This window comes from Spermophilus citellus (genome assembly GCF_964194105.1).
Source record: "Spermophilus citellus genome assembly, chromosome: 5".
NCBI lineage: Eukaryota > Metazoa > Chordata > Mammalia > Rodentia > Sciuridae > Spermophilus > Spermophilus citellus.
The window spans coordinates 126208310-126223431 of NC_138186.1; the positions used below are offsets into that span (position 1 = coordinate 126208310).

The window sequence follows — 15122 nt, forward strand, 5'->3', positions numbered from 1 at the left end:
AGACTTTTAAATGATGATTCAAAGCATTCAAAATTAAGCATGTTGTACTACAAATTAAAGCGGGAGGAGGAAAAGAACAAAGGAGACTTGACTGAAAGAGAATGGGAGCCCTGGTCCCTTAGTCTTCCCCAAAGCCTCACGTCTGTTTAAATATTTTAAATTTCCTTTTCCAATTCTTTAAGGCTCTAGAACACTTCCACTTCTATTTACAATAATGAACAAAATCTGCTGTAAATGGAAATTTCCCTTGTTTCTTTAAGAGAACAAGTTTTACTCATGGAATTTATTCCCAACTTGGGCTGGTTCCCCTGTGGCTCCACAAAACGCCAGTGAACAGAACTCCAGTTTGGGAGAGCCCCAGATATACAGGGCCCAAAGGGGTTTGGTCCTTTTCCTCCCGTCTTGTCCCTGTGTTCTAGAGCGTCCTATGGGCATCAGAAGTGCTCTCTGCTTAGGTATTAGAGTCTGATCCCAGTGCATTGGGCTCAGCTCCTTGAACACCTATGTCCTCTGGCACATCTTTGCTCAACACAGCCTGAGGTTTGTTTTTAAAGTGGATCCTCTTCTTTTTCAAGCTGGTGGTCACCTTTCAAGATCCAATTAGAACATTTCACATACTAAATGCTGTGATTTTATTCACTGTCTAATTTTTCCTCTGCCTTCAAAAAAGCCAATTACTAGAACCAGAGTGCTATGGGGCTGGGTCTTTACTTTCCTTTTAGTCCCTGTATTTTAATGATTCCACTGAGATTTCCCCTATTTTAATTCCACATGACAACATAGTCTCTATATAGTAACACTCTCATCCCTCCTCTCTGTTCCTTTGATGCCTTCTATCACACCACTGTGGCCAAACCATTTAGTACATGGATACTTCCATGACTAGTACTTAAGACTTAGAGTTGTGCCTGATTTCTCCTGAAGCAATAAGAAGTAAATACTATATAAACCAACAAGAAGCTAAAAACTGGTATCCTGGATACCTGTTTATTTTAGTGTGATCTTACTTTGACTTTAGAAATAAATTCTAGCATCAGATACCAGGAACTGGTTAAAAAAAAAACAAAAACAAAATAAAAACTAGGATACGAAAGTTTAAATTTTTGTAGAGAACTCATTCATGCAGCCTGGGAAAACTGAGGCAGACTCATCTGTTCTCCAAATATTCTTGATAACTCCAGACCCTACTTGCTGAATACAGGCTGTCATCCTCTTGGCCTGCCTACCTTGCAGAAGGCATAAAACAGGCAGTGCAGTTCTACCCCACTGCAGGGGCTCACTCACAGCACATATGGCTTTGCTTTCAGATCCAGTAATCTGTCCATATACTCACTTGGTCTGCTGTAACTATTTTGAGATGCAATCATTAGAGGTAAGAAGATTGAAGGGTGGTAGGAACCCATCTATCTTACATAGGAAAATATGTGCACGGAAGAAAAATAAGTGCTGATTCAGTCTGTTTTTTTTTTTTAAATCCTAATTCCAAATCTCAAATTATGTTCCTAATGAGCTAACACAAATTCCATGGAAGATTCCTTTATCTATGCATTGAAGCTTAAAAAGATAGTCTATAATCCAAAAAAGTTGGGTGGCTTGCTATTCCTATCTCTTGAGTTCATACTTGCCTAAGTCAATGGCCAGAAAAGACTGGAAGGGTCTGTGATACTGCAATATAATAAGAAATACACATTTGGTCTCTGCCCTTGGTTCCTAACATAGAGCTCCTAGACCTCCTAAACCCCTTGGAATTTCCTAGGTGATAGGACAATCTTTTGTTCGAAGGAGGTAACCTTGGTAGGCTGCAAGACAGCTTGAAGAGCCAAATACGTGATAAGAGTACTGGAACTTTCAACCACATCCGCACATCCTGCTTGACCTCTAAGGAGAGGATAAAGGGCTTAAAGGTTGCTTTGATTATTAATGATCAAGGATTTATCAACCATGCCTACATAATAAAGCCTTCATAAAACTCCAAAGGACAGGGTTTGAAGAACTTCTACATTGCTGAATACATGGAGGTACTGGGAGAGTGGTGTGCCCAGAAAGTTTTGTGCCCTTTCCCATAGACCTTGCCCTATGCATCTCTTTTGTTTGGCTGTTATCTGTAGTATTTTAAAGAAAAGGGTAAATGTGTTTCCCTCAGTTCTGTGAACCACCCTAGCTATATTAATTGAATGCAAGAGTGGGGAGTGGGAACCTAAGATTCAGAGCTTGTCTGTTACAAGTACAGGTCACAACTTGAGGCTTGCAAATAGCATCTGAAGTGGGCATAGTCTTGTAGGACTGAACTGTCAACCTGTGGGATCTGATGCTATCTCCAGGTAGTTAGTATCATAAATGAATTGAATTATAGGACATTCAGTTGGTGTACACTGGAGAATTGGTTGTTCATAGGGAGAAAAATCATACATTTTGGTGACCAGAGGTGAAGGGTTCAGTGTAGAACTAAGTGTGAAAGTAGGAAAAACATTTTGTTTTATACCAAATGGAGTCACAAAGAAAAAAAAAGCAAGTCAACCAGTCAGAGAGGAGCCCATTTGCCAGAATGCCTGGGTAAAGCTGGTGTAGACCTCTGGCCTCAGGACTTTCAAGGGCAGGTCTACACCCATTGACACTTTATCTTACTCACCACAGGGAAGAAAAATAAAATTCAAAGACATAAACTCCCAAGAGAAAAGCAAACCATATCTTTAGCACCTTGCTCCGGGAAATGATCTTAAAAATGACCGGTCCATGGTGGGATTCCTTATTTGGCGGAAGAAATGAAAGAGGGAGGTATTATGTGAGTGACTTATTGAAACACTATTTTTCTAATATTTAATTTCCCTCCAACCTTTTAACAGTCAACTGAAGCCTACCTGCCTGCCTTCCTTTCTTTTTTGGTATTGGGGATTGAACACAAGAGCACTTTACCATTAAACTATATCCCCAGCCCTCCTCATTTTTTTTTTTTTGGAGATAGGGTCTCGCTTGATTGCTGTGCCTTCCTTGAATTTTCAATCCTCCTGCCTCAGCCTCCCCAATCACCAGAATTACAAGTGTGCACCACCACATCCTGGCTTGGCTTATCATTTTTTAATATCCAGCATGTTCATTTCTTTAATATTATTCTCTCTAGAAATCCAATAAATATTTGATTAATTAGATTGGAAAAGTCTTGATAACAAGGTTGGAAAGATATATGAGGATGTCAGAGAGCCTAGAAAAGAAACTGAAGATATAAAAGCATAATGGCACTCAAAAAAAGTGAGTAAAGGCCAGGTGCAGTGGTGCACACCTGTAATCCCAGTGGCTCATGAGGCTGAGACAGGAGGATCATGAGTTCAAAGCCAGCCTCAGCAAAAGTGAGGCAATGGGCTGGGGTTGTGGCTCAGTGGTAGAGCGCTTGCTTAGCATGTGTGAGGCAATGGGTTCTATCTTCAGCACTACATAAAAATGAATAAACTTAAAAAAATAAATAAATAAAAGTGAGGCACTACGCAACTCAGTGAGACCCTGTCTCTAAATAAAATACAAAATAGGACTGGGGATGTGGCTCAGTGGCCAAGTACTCTTGAGTTCAATTTCCGGTACCTCCCCCACCCAAAAAGGGTAAATAAAAGTGTGAAATTAAAGGGGACACAGAAAGGAATTATCAACATAGAGTTAAAAAGAATAGAATTTACACAAAGCAAAAAGAAAAATTTAACAACTAATACAAAATAATGTAACAACTAATACAAAAATAATATAGTGAGGAGTTTTATTTCACCTTAAATTCTTATCTACAGGCTGGCAACTTCAAGGCCAAATATGGCCGCTGCTTGTCTTTGTAAATAAAGTTTTATTGGAGCAAAACTATGTCCAACATTTACAAAACATTTGTTTATGTATTGCCTACAATTGCTCTCACACTATACAAGCCAGAGTTGAGAAGTTATGAAAAAGATCATTATCAATTTAAAATCTATATGTAGGCAAGTCACCTTAGTCAAAATTGGTAGCCAAAAATTAAAAAGATGAAAGAGTAGAATTTATACTAGCTTTGTTTATTCTCTACCAAAACTTCTAGAATTTCCTCCTCTAAAACTTATACATTGAAAACAAGAATTATGTGATTCTGAAAGTATATTACCTAAAAGAAGCAGAAATTCATAATGAACACATATTAGTATCTTCCAGGGAAACTAATATTTAAATGCTTGTAAAAACTTAAAAAGAACCAATAAAAGGATGCCAAGCATAATAAATCCTGATGACCATTTGAAATAGATCATTATGAAGTTACATTATTTTAAAATGAGATTGCTGTATATGAATTTACAAGTTATGTTTAACTTGATATAGTATCTTCTAGTTGTTCATCTTTCAATATAAATTAGTATTTTTCTCTAATTACTATTTCTCAGAGAAATGTAATATAAAAACTCCCCATGTTCTTTGAACTCACAGAAGATAGGATCTGAAGTAGCAGAACCAACCCAAACTGGATTATTGACTACAGGTAAATTTAATTTTTCCAAGCTTCAAGTTTCTCAAATATTAAATAAAAATTGTACTTATTCTATCCTAGTGACACTGTTGTTAAAAGATCAAATTTTTAAAATGATAGCATATGAATTTTTTAAAAGCATAAAGCAATAAAATATAGTAAATCTTCTTTCTTGGTTGCATTATTTATTTGTTGAGAGAATGAGACTAAAGTTAAAAAGAACTTCAGTAAGTAATTGTAATTATCCATAAAATTGGCTATTATTTTCCAAGTAGGAAAAGGAAACTCTTTAAAATCTCTTTTCTCTTTTAAAGTATTTTTTGAAATATTTTTTTCAAAAAAATTGTAGACGGACACAATGTCTTTATTTTATTTATTTATTTTTATGTGGTGCTAAGGATTGATCCCAGTGCCTCATGCATGTCAGGCAAGAGCTCTACCACTGAGCCCCAGCCTCATCTTTTAAAGTATTTTAAAAGATACTATAAGACATTTGCAGATGAATCATCTAAGCATTTTCATGGTTCCATTTTATGTCAATAATGGATAATTTAACTACATATTTCAAGCTGAATAAGCAACAGTAATTTTTATTTTTTCTATGAAGATTTTCAGATACTTTTTCCCAGAGATAGAATGAGAACAATTCTGAATGTGAGTTTTTAAATTGCTACTTAGGTTAAAATAAGTAGCTTCTGAAAAGGTTTTCATTGTTGGCTGCTATGGTCTGAATTTTATTACTCCAAAATTCATATGTTGAAACTCTAACACTGGATATGATAGTATTTGGAGATTAGATTTTTCAGAATGTAGTTAGCTATAGATGGAATCATGAAGCTGGAAACCTTGTAATGGGATTAGTGTCATTATAAAACAATAAACCAGAGAGCTTGCTTCCCATCTCTGCCACATGAGGCCACGTACAGAAGATGGCCATTCGCAAGCCTCATTGGGAACCACCTTGATCTTGATTTCCCAGCTACCAGACTGTGAGAAATAGATTATTGTTGTTTAAGCTGTAATATAGTACATCTCTAAAGCAAAATGTGCACTATCAGCTTATTAACTTAAAATAACCTAACTGCTGTATATTATATCAGCAGACTTACCACACTGCTAAAGTAAGGGAATCATTGAGTAAGTGTTGGTATAACCACAGAATATACCATGAAACCAACAAGAAATCATCCCCAAAATAAAAATCACATTTTATTTTAGAAGAATATTTTATATGCAAGAAAAAGTTTACAATAAAAGGTAAGTATAGCTGAGAGTGGTGGTACATGCCTGTAATCCCAGATACTCAGAAGGCTGAGGCAGAAGGCTGGCAAATCCAAGGCAAGTTAGGCAACTTAACAAGATCTTGTCTTAAAATAAAAAGGACTTGAGATGTAGCTCATTAGTAGAGCACTTGCCTTAGCATGTGTGAAGTTCTAGGTTCAACTCCCAGTACTGAAAAAGAAGCAGGGAGGCTAAGGATGTAAAGGGGGCTCAGTGGTAAAGTAACCCTGGGTTCAATCCCCAGTACTGTAGGTGGTGTAGGGAGGACAAAAAGGCAAGTATACAAAGCTATATACAATAAGATATAATTTTACAGGGGGAAACTAAGTATGAAAATATATGTATATATATTTAAAGGTATGTATAGAAATAAACTGAATTTTAGGGCTGGGTTGTGGCTCAGTGGCAGAGTGCTTGCCTCACACACTTGGGGCACTGGGTTTAATCCTCAGCATGACATAAATAAATAAACAATAAAGGTATTGTGTCATCTACAACTAAAAATGTAAAAAAAAAAAAAGAAAAAAACTAAATTTTAACTATGAAGATTCACTACTTCTATCCCTTCAATAATTAATGCATGCTACACACACACACACACACACACACACACACCTTAAAAAAAAAGACCTTCCTTAATTCCAGTGATTTCTCAAATTAGAACCTCACAATAAAGACTAACTATCCCAGGTGGGGTGGTACATAGCTATAATCCCAGAGGCTCGTGAGGATGAGGCGGGAGGATCCCAAGTTCAAAGCCAGCTTCAGCAACTTAGCAAGGCCCTAACACAAAATAAAGGGCTGGGGATGTGGCTCGGAGTTAAGCCAGGGTTATATCCCTCGCACCATAAAGAAAAAAAGGAAAAAAGGTGAGGTACAGACAATCTGCATGGGTACTACAAGAATATAGGGAAGAAACTATAATATCTCAGATTTACACTGCAAGAAAGGAAGACACATAGACAACATTAAAAAACAAGTGAGGAAAGTGCCCCAAACAAACCAGGACACTATAATAACAGAATCCATGGACAGCAAAGTTGATGAAATGTCAGAGAAAGAGTTCAGAGTAAGAAGCCACGAACATAAAATCAAGAATTATGAGAGCATCAAAAAACCAAATATAAGAGTTATTGGGATAGAAGAAGGAACAATCTCTTCAATGTGAAATGAAAAACAATGATGAAAATCAGCAGAGGGATGTATTATAATAAAGGAAAATCTAATCAGAGGAGACGCTAAGTCACGTTAAATACCAAAAATAAACAAAAATGGCTGGGAATACAAATCATGTCTCAATAATAACCCTAAATGTTAATGGCCTAAACTCACCAAGGGTATGGAGTTAGAAATGATGGTCAAATGTGATGGGCATCATTATCCAAAGTACATGTATGAAGACATGAATTGATGTGAATATACTTTGTATATTTTATATACACTTTGTATATATTTGTATATGAAAAATTTGTGCTCTATATTTGTAATATGAATTGTAATGCATTTTGTTGTCATATATAAATAAAAACCTTACTTTTTTCAAGAATATTATCACACAAAAAGATTATTATGAGAAAAATCTAAATACTTAATGAGTTTGAAAGCATACTAGTAAGTCTTTATCAATCCCAACTTCATTCATTCATTCTGCCTTCCAATATAAATTTACTACACACTTGCTATGTGCCAAGGACCATAACTGCACAAAAAATACAAGAGTGAACTAGATGCATGTGCACAGCCTATTATTCTCATGTGGCTGAGTGGGGAATGACCATAAAAAAATATTTATTCAACTACAGCAAATTTTTCATAAGTCTTATAAAGGAGGAGAAACACAAAATGAGACTTCAGTAGATTGGGAGTGAAGATGGAAATATGTTGAGTCTTTCTTTAATTGAGTAAAATAGTTTTACATCACATAACCAGAATCTCTCAATCAAAATGTTAAGGGAAAAGCTATAGAAAAGAGTTCCAGGTTGAAGGAACAGTAAGAGAAAATGAAATAAAGATGGGAAATCAAAGGACTCTGTGAGGGGGAAAGTTGGGCTCTGGAGTCAGAAAGGTGGATTCTGGAGTCATTACTCAGCTGGACAAAATCTCCAAGAGAGAAACTATTGAGAAAGAGTGAAAAGGACCAACGACAAGTCCTTGGAGAAGTGTAGGGAGCTGCAGAAGGATGAAGACCCATGGTCAGGCAGTGTGCTGGGGGAGAGTAAATGTTAACAGAGGCAAGGCATCAAGACTAGAGACACTAAGGATGGTCTATGGACAGCACCAAAGGCCACACAGGATCTAAGCCACGGCATTCAGTATTTAAGTCCCAGAAATAATTCTGAGAGAATAAATTCAGTGGAGTGGTGAGTGCAAGAGCTGGAGGACAAATGGAAAAGTGGATGAATGCATAATTAATAAGAGGAGGCAGTCAGCTGGTAGAGAAAAAAATCAAGAAACAGTTGCAAAAGAAAGGAAACAACTAGAGACCACCAGATGGCTTCAGCAAGCAGTGAAGTTCAGGGGGGACTTCCTTATTTGTAAAAGAACAATGGAAAATGCAATCCAGAGAAGGGTTAATTTGGTACCCCTTCATTTTATTGGCCCTGAGGATGCTAGGAACCCTAGTGAGGCCAGCCTCAGTAAGCCTTTCTAGTCTGTATGCCTCTGACTCATGACAGACTCAACTATGCAACAACCAGGTGAGCAGACCCTTTTCGACACTGCTTCTCCGGGGATGGTTTTCTAATCATCAATCTTTTATTTCAATTTAATTATATTTGCAGTACTGGGGATTGAACTTGAGGCCTCACACATGCTAGGCAAGTGCTGTACCTCGAGCCATGTCCTCAATCTTTAATTTTTTTTTGCCAGTTTCACAAATTCTGGATACTGCTTCACTTTCCTTTTCTGATCAATCCAGAGATAGACAGACAGACTGACTGGGGAAGCAGATAGGATTCACCTTCAAAGTGCATAAGCAATACATGAGGTGCAAGGGAGTCTAAAAAATAATAAAGGAGAAATCTCAGATTCAATAATTTTTTTTTAAAAAAAGGATCTGAAACATTTTATGCTAAGGTAGAAAATGTTTTTAATTATTAAATCCTGGATTCTTCTAGTTGAGTTAGTAAAAATATTACTTGGCCATAAGACATCAGAGTTGAAGAATATTAAAAAGAATATCTCAAATTTCTCAAAGATAGGAGGCTACTTACTTTACCATTAGGACCTATACTATCTGTTCTAGAACATAGATGAGAGTGCCACACCTCAGTTTATAATTAATGGTACTCTCAGACCAGCCTTGTAAGTAAAATTTTCACAAATTATCAAAGATAATTCATAAATTATTAAATATTTCTGATGAGCTCTAAATTGCTATTTAGGGAATCATTTATTTCTATAAAATGGTTTTCCATTTGGAGCCTAAATATTAGTACCATACTCCACTATGCTACCCTGACTATATAAAGGCATGTTAATAAAATGTGTTTAAAGTTGTTTTTCTTTTGGAAGTGATGAGATTAGAGTATAGAGGTAATAAAAAATAGCATTCATTTATGCTACTTAGCTTACCTCAATGACAGCATTACTCATCACAGTGTAAAAAAAGAAACTAAAGGGTTTGAATTCAAGAATTAATGCCAAGTAGCTCATACTAGCAAATTAAATAGACAAAAGAAAAAATATATAAAATAAGGTCACAAATGAGCATGCACAAAGAGGCAAGCCCTATACAACATCACTTTAATGAAATATGTCAGAAAAATAATTTCAAACTCTTTCAGTACAACACATGTGCATATATGCTGTGTACATACTTATAAAGGTGCATGTACACAAGGACACACACACACACACACACACACACACACAATTTTCTTTTTTCTGAACCAAATGAAAATAAGTTACATTTATCAAGACTTCTGGCCCCTAAATATTATATTATCTTCTTAGATAAAAGACAATAGCATTATCACATCCAAGAGATTAAACTTTATAAAATATTCTCTATACACAGCCCATATACAAGTTTACCAAATTATTCCAGTAGCAAAATTTATAGCAGCTTTGCTTTGTGAATGCAGATCCAGTCAAGGATCCCACAACTGTATTGAGTTGTGATATCATTTTAGTCTTCTTGAATCTGAAACACAGACATAAACATAAATCAAGTTGTTTGTTTTATTTTTTTACTTTCATGACACTGATTTTTTTGTTGTTGTTGTTTTAAGAGATAAGTCTGGTTGTCTTGTAAATGCACTGGCTTTTATGGTCTTTATTTTTATAGGTTTTTTTTTGGTGTGTGTGTGTGTGTGTGTGTGTGTGTGTGTGTGTGTGGTGGGGGTGCAGGGACTGAGGATGGAACCCACTTAACTACTGAGCCATATCCCCAGTCCTTTTTATATTTTATTTAGAGACAGGGTCTTGCTATGTTGCTTAGGGCCTTGCTAAGTTGTGGAGGGTAGCTTTGAACTTGTCATCCTCCTGCCTCAGCCTGCTGCTAGGATTACAGGCTTGTGCTATCATGCCCAGCTTTTATAGGGTTTTTTGTTTGTTTTTAATGCCAAGTTTTTCTTTCTGAAAATTTTATTTTGTGTCTTCTCAATCCAACCTATCTGTAAGAGTTTCTTATGTCACATTATGAGGATAAATTTATCAGTCTGCATTTACTATATTACTCTTCTCCACCCACCATATCCTCTTCTAAACTGGTGTTCTGGTAAGAAATTTAAACATTGGAAAAATATTTTAATTTTGTTTACAAAAGGTTTAGTCCCTAAGACAAACCATCCTCCCTATGTATGGCAAGTCCTTCAAGGAACTTGCCTGTCTATTAACAGCTGTCTCTGGGATTGTGGTTCTTTCTTTTTCTGAGTAAGAGTTGTAAGCCAAAATCAGGCTTGATCTGCTCACAACTAGCAGATGAGCTATTTAAAGAGCATTTTAACAGTCTTTTAAAATATGATAACTCTTTAATCTATATAGTTGAAACAAGTATTCAGTCACATATTCATTTTCCATTGATGACTATAGAACAGAATCTACTAGGTAACTGCACTGAAGATCTAGCATTCATGGTGAGTGGAATGGGAACAAATGTCACCCACACAGAGTAGTTCACTCTTGGCTAAAAATTAAGTACTTCCATTATTTTCTCCTTGGTTCAGTTCCTTTTGCTAATTATATCTCGTTAATTTTTGGTACTGGAAATTAAACCCAAGGGTGCTTTCCCAATGAGCTACATCCAAGGCCCTTTTTATTTTTTATTTTGCTTAGGGCCTTGCTTAGTTACCAAAGCTAGCCTTTAACTTGTGATTCTTCTGCCTCAGCCTCTCCAGCCACTGGAAATACAGGCATGTGCCAAAGTGCCTGGATCTTTTGTTTTAAATTAGAAAGGAAAATTTTAAAAACAGAGAGACTGCTCTTCATACATTATTAATCAAATTAACTACAGTAAAAGACTTGTGTCCAAATAAAACATTTACTAGGCAGTTAACAACAACAATAACAACAACAACAAAAACTCATATGGATTTATTTAAGCCAACAGCTGTTTACCCTGATTTTAAAATAACATGAAAATCTTAATTGCTTTGGAAAAGAATTATCTTTTAAGATACACTTGTTCTCTGTTTCTATAACCATTGTTGGGAAAACTTTTTGGAAAATGTTTATAAAGTCTAAAATGTTGTATTTTCCTATATGGTAATGTAGATACAACTCTTTCCTCAGAAGATTTCTGAAATAGCACACAGAAGTCTTACTATATTATACAGCTGTTTTTCAGAATCCATGCAATAGGATCAGTGCTACCAAACTTTAACAAAACAATCAATCAACAACTTTTCCAGAATACCTACTATGTTGCTCAATTTTTTGTTTGTTTGTTTTATATGTATTCCAGCAAAGAAGAGTATGAGTGTTCTTTTTTGTTGAAGTACTGGAGCTTGAACCCAAGTCCTTGTATATGCCAGGCAAGTGCTCCACTGAGCTAGTTCAAGTGTGTTCTTACTCTTTAATAGAACTGTTTGTATGTCTGCATATGAAGTGTCCCCCCAGAGCTCATGCGTGAGACAGTGCAGGATTGTTCAGAGGTAAAATGATTAGATTATGAAAGCTGTAATCAGATGACTGGATTTTATGGACTAATAATTTGAATGGATCAATGGTTGGTAACTGTGGTCAGGTAGGGCATGGCTAAAGGAAGTAGGTCACTAGGGGAATGGCCTTGTGGATTTATTATCCCTGACTCCTGGCCCTAAGCTCTTTCTGCTTCCTGGCTATCATAAACTGAGCTACTTTCCTTCACCATGCCCTTCTGGTATGATGTTCTGCCTCAACTCAGGCATAGAGCTATGGAGTTGCTTTTCAAACCATGAGGCAAATAAGCTTTTCTACCTCTAAGTTGTTCTAATTGGGTATATTGGTCACAGTGATTCAAAGCTCACTGACACGTGTGCCACTCTCTACAGTGCCAAGAAAGAACTGGATGAAGTCTGAAGTAATCAGAAAGGCCTGAAAAGGCAAAGACAATTATAGAGAACTATGAAGAAAGCAACTTGAGCTAAGGCACAAGAAGCAGAAATTTTGGTGTTTAGTGTGTCTGATATATCCTCAATAGAGATAGGATGAGTGCCTAGGAAAGTCAATTAAATTTTCTAGTAATTAATTGAGTAATAAGAATTTAATTGTGGAAAATGGGTCTTTGTAGTAATTTTAAGAGATTTAGAGTCTCTATTTTAAAAATCAAACCCCCTACCAGGAACCAAGAGTGCTATGAAGCCAGTAAGAAGAAAGGATGAGTAAAATGTTTCATGATGAAGTAAAATGTTTCCTGAAATTCCTAGGAAGAAAGAAGAGACCAGCTGGTTGACAGTGGGAAGCAGGCAGGAACATGTCTGAATTGAGACTTTACAGAATGTTAAAATTTCGAGCCAGAGGAAACAAATGAAACACTCTGTTAAGGCAAAAGGAGGTTCCCCCAAAAAGAAGACATCAAGAATCGGGAGACAGGAAGGAACTGGATAAGAACAAAATCTAGCTGTAATAAGCCATGAACAGTCTCCTGTAATCATTGCCTTCAGTTGTGATTCACCAGCAAGTACATGAGCACATCAAAGCTGATCAAAAGCATATAACCAAGGAAGACAAAAAAGAAAGGTTGGTCAAAGGATTTTTAAGTTCCAAAGGTCTCTTATCAAAGTAATTGTTACTTTTACACCCATGAGCCTATGATGAGTGTGCTCTTGCCAATTCCTGAGATGCCCTCAAACTTTCTTTCCAATTGTCTGTAAAATTTTATAACAAATTGCTGAAGGCAGAGCAAGCAAAGTATAAAAATCCAAACCTATGGAAGCACATATACAACAGAATGTGCCTACTCACAGTCTCTTTTCCAGGACCTCAGTGGGTGATCACAAGAAAAACTACAGACTGCGCAGAAGACTCGAGACAGCACTCCTCAAAGAGACAGGCCTGCAACTGCAGGAAAAACATGAACTCTCCTCATCTCCTTCTCATCTAAAGAATGAAAGTCAAAGCTACCAGAGTAAGGACAAGAAGCCCTATTCTTCCACCACAGCTCCTCCACTACCAGAGTACAGATGACACCTTCAAGGATTAGGGAAAGGAAAAATGAAACACCTTTGTGGAAAGAACAGGAAGCCACTGAATGTAATGAAAACAAATTTATTTCAGAACTTTGGGGATATAATAAACACAGCTGTTGGTAAATTAGATTTCAGCCTGTTTTTGTAAATAAAACCTCACTTAAAGGTTCTCACATCAGTTCATGCCTGCTACCATCCATTCCAAGAATTACTGAGAATTTTAGGCAGGGGAGGTGAAACCAGAAATGACATTCCTTCATCTACTCTTCAAGTTCAAGGCTCTCTGGTAATATCTAAGACCTAAACTCAAGAAAATTAGCTCCTAAAAGCTGGGAAACTTTTGCTGTACTGATAAAAACAGATTAGGATAAAAATAAAGCTGTTTCTCTCTTCTACCTGCCCAAATAAAATACTATAACTGCCTATGAGTTTCCCAAAACTGTTCCATTTTTTGTTTTTTGTTGTTCTAATTATAACATGAAGTTCCTTAAGAGGAGTCAGTCTTTTTGAAAATGTATTGGCTTCTAATTGTCCCTCTTATTTCCATCTGCTCAGCAGCTTACATGAACATTGCCAACACCTCGTTCTGGTTTAGGCCTCATTACTCCCTTTTCCACCAAGCCATATTTCTCCAGAAGAGGAATAACCAAAGAAAAAACTGTAGACCAGTGACTTCATAACTGCAGTAACAAAGATTTTCTATATTTTCATGCTCAACTCCAAATTCTCAAATATAAAAAATCCATTTTTTTAAAAAGCACTTTTCTATTAAAACACTTTATACTGTGATTAGGAAAGTTCTAAATATTTCATAACTAATGATGTGTCTTCTCTCTACACTTTTGCCAATGCTATTCATTCTAGGAATCTCCTTCTTTTGTTCAGTTATTGAAAACTGCCTCTTGGAAAAATTATATGTACTGTATATTTCCTGATTACTAGAGTAATCTGTATAGTTCATTTTAGAAAAAAAAAATGGAAAATAGATGAAGATAAAGTAAACAAAAAATGTGTCAGTATTTATCTTATTTTTTCATCTCTTTCCTTGTAATAGAATTTAAGAGATATGAGGGAAAAACACAAAGAAGAATTGAAATCTCATCAAATTTTGCAATTTGAAAAGTTAGAAAAACAACTATATTCATGATGGGAAATGTATACTTTGGAAAGCTAACTGTATCAAGTTGATCTTCAGATTGCTAGACAATTTTACAGTAATTATTATGCCCATCAAATAAAAATTTTCCCCAAATACACCATAATTCTTACTACACCCATCTAATGTCCTGTCAGTGTTATTGCTATTATCAATTTATATTTTTCTTTTCAAAGAAAATTCAGATAAATATATGATAGCTACACAGAACAATATTGTCAAAACTAGATCTAGAACACCATGCAAAAAATATTTTCTTAAACCAACAGTAACATTAGCCCTATTTCAACCAACATTTGAACTCCGGGAAGACACACAATATGTGGATTCCTATATCATTTTGAACAGACCTCTTTTATGTATAACATATTCCATTTCCATATGCATCTATATTTGTATCCTACATTTGTTTTCCCTGTAGTTGGCTCTAAGACATCTTACATATAAACACACATGGGCATCAATAATGTATTGTCAACTAACATTTTGATCCATGTCTTAGAAGGTTCTATGTCACAAAAACAAAAAAGGATAATAATGTTCCAAAAATCTAATGCTATCAAAAAATATTGGAAAGGTCGCCGCTGCCCAATCTCAGAATGTG

At 35.9% G+C, this 15122-nt stretch overlaps 1 protein-coding gene across 2 annotated transcripts in view; it reads right to left on the reverse strand.

Annotated features, from left to right (window-relative positions):
• Positions 1-15122, reverse strand: part of FAM184A (family with sequence similarity 184 member A) — a 129989-nt gene that overhangs the window by 77741 nt on the left and 37126 nt on the right. The gene's annotated exons all lie outside the window — the stretch shown is intronic.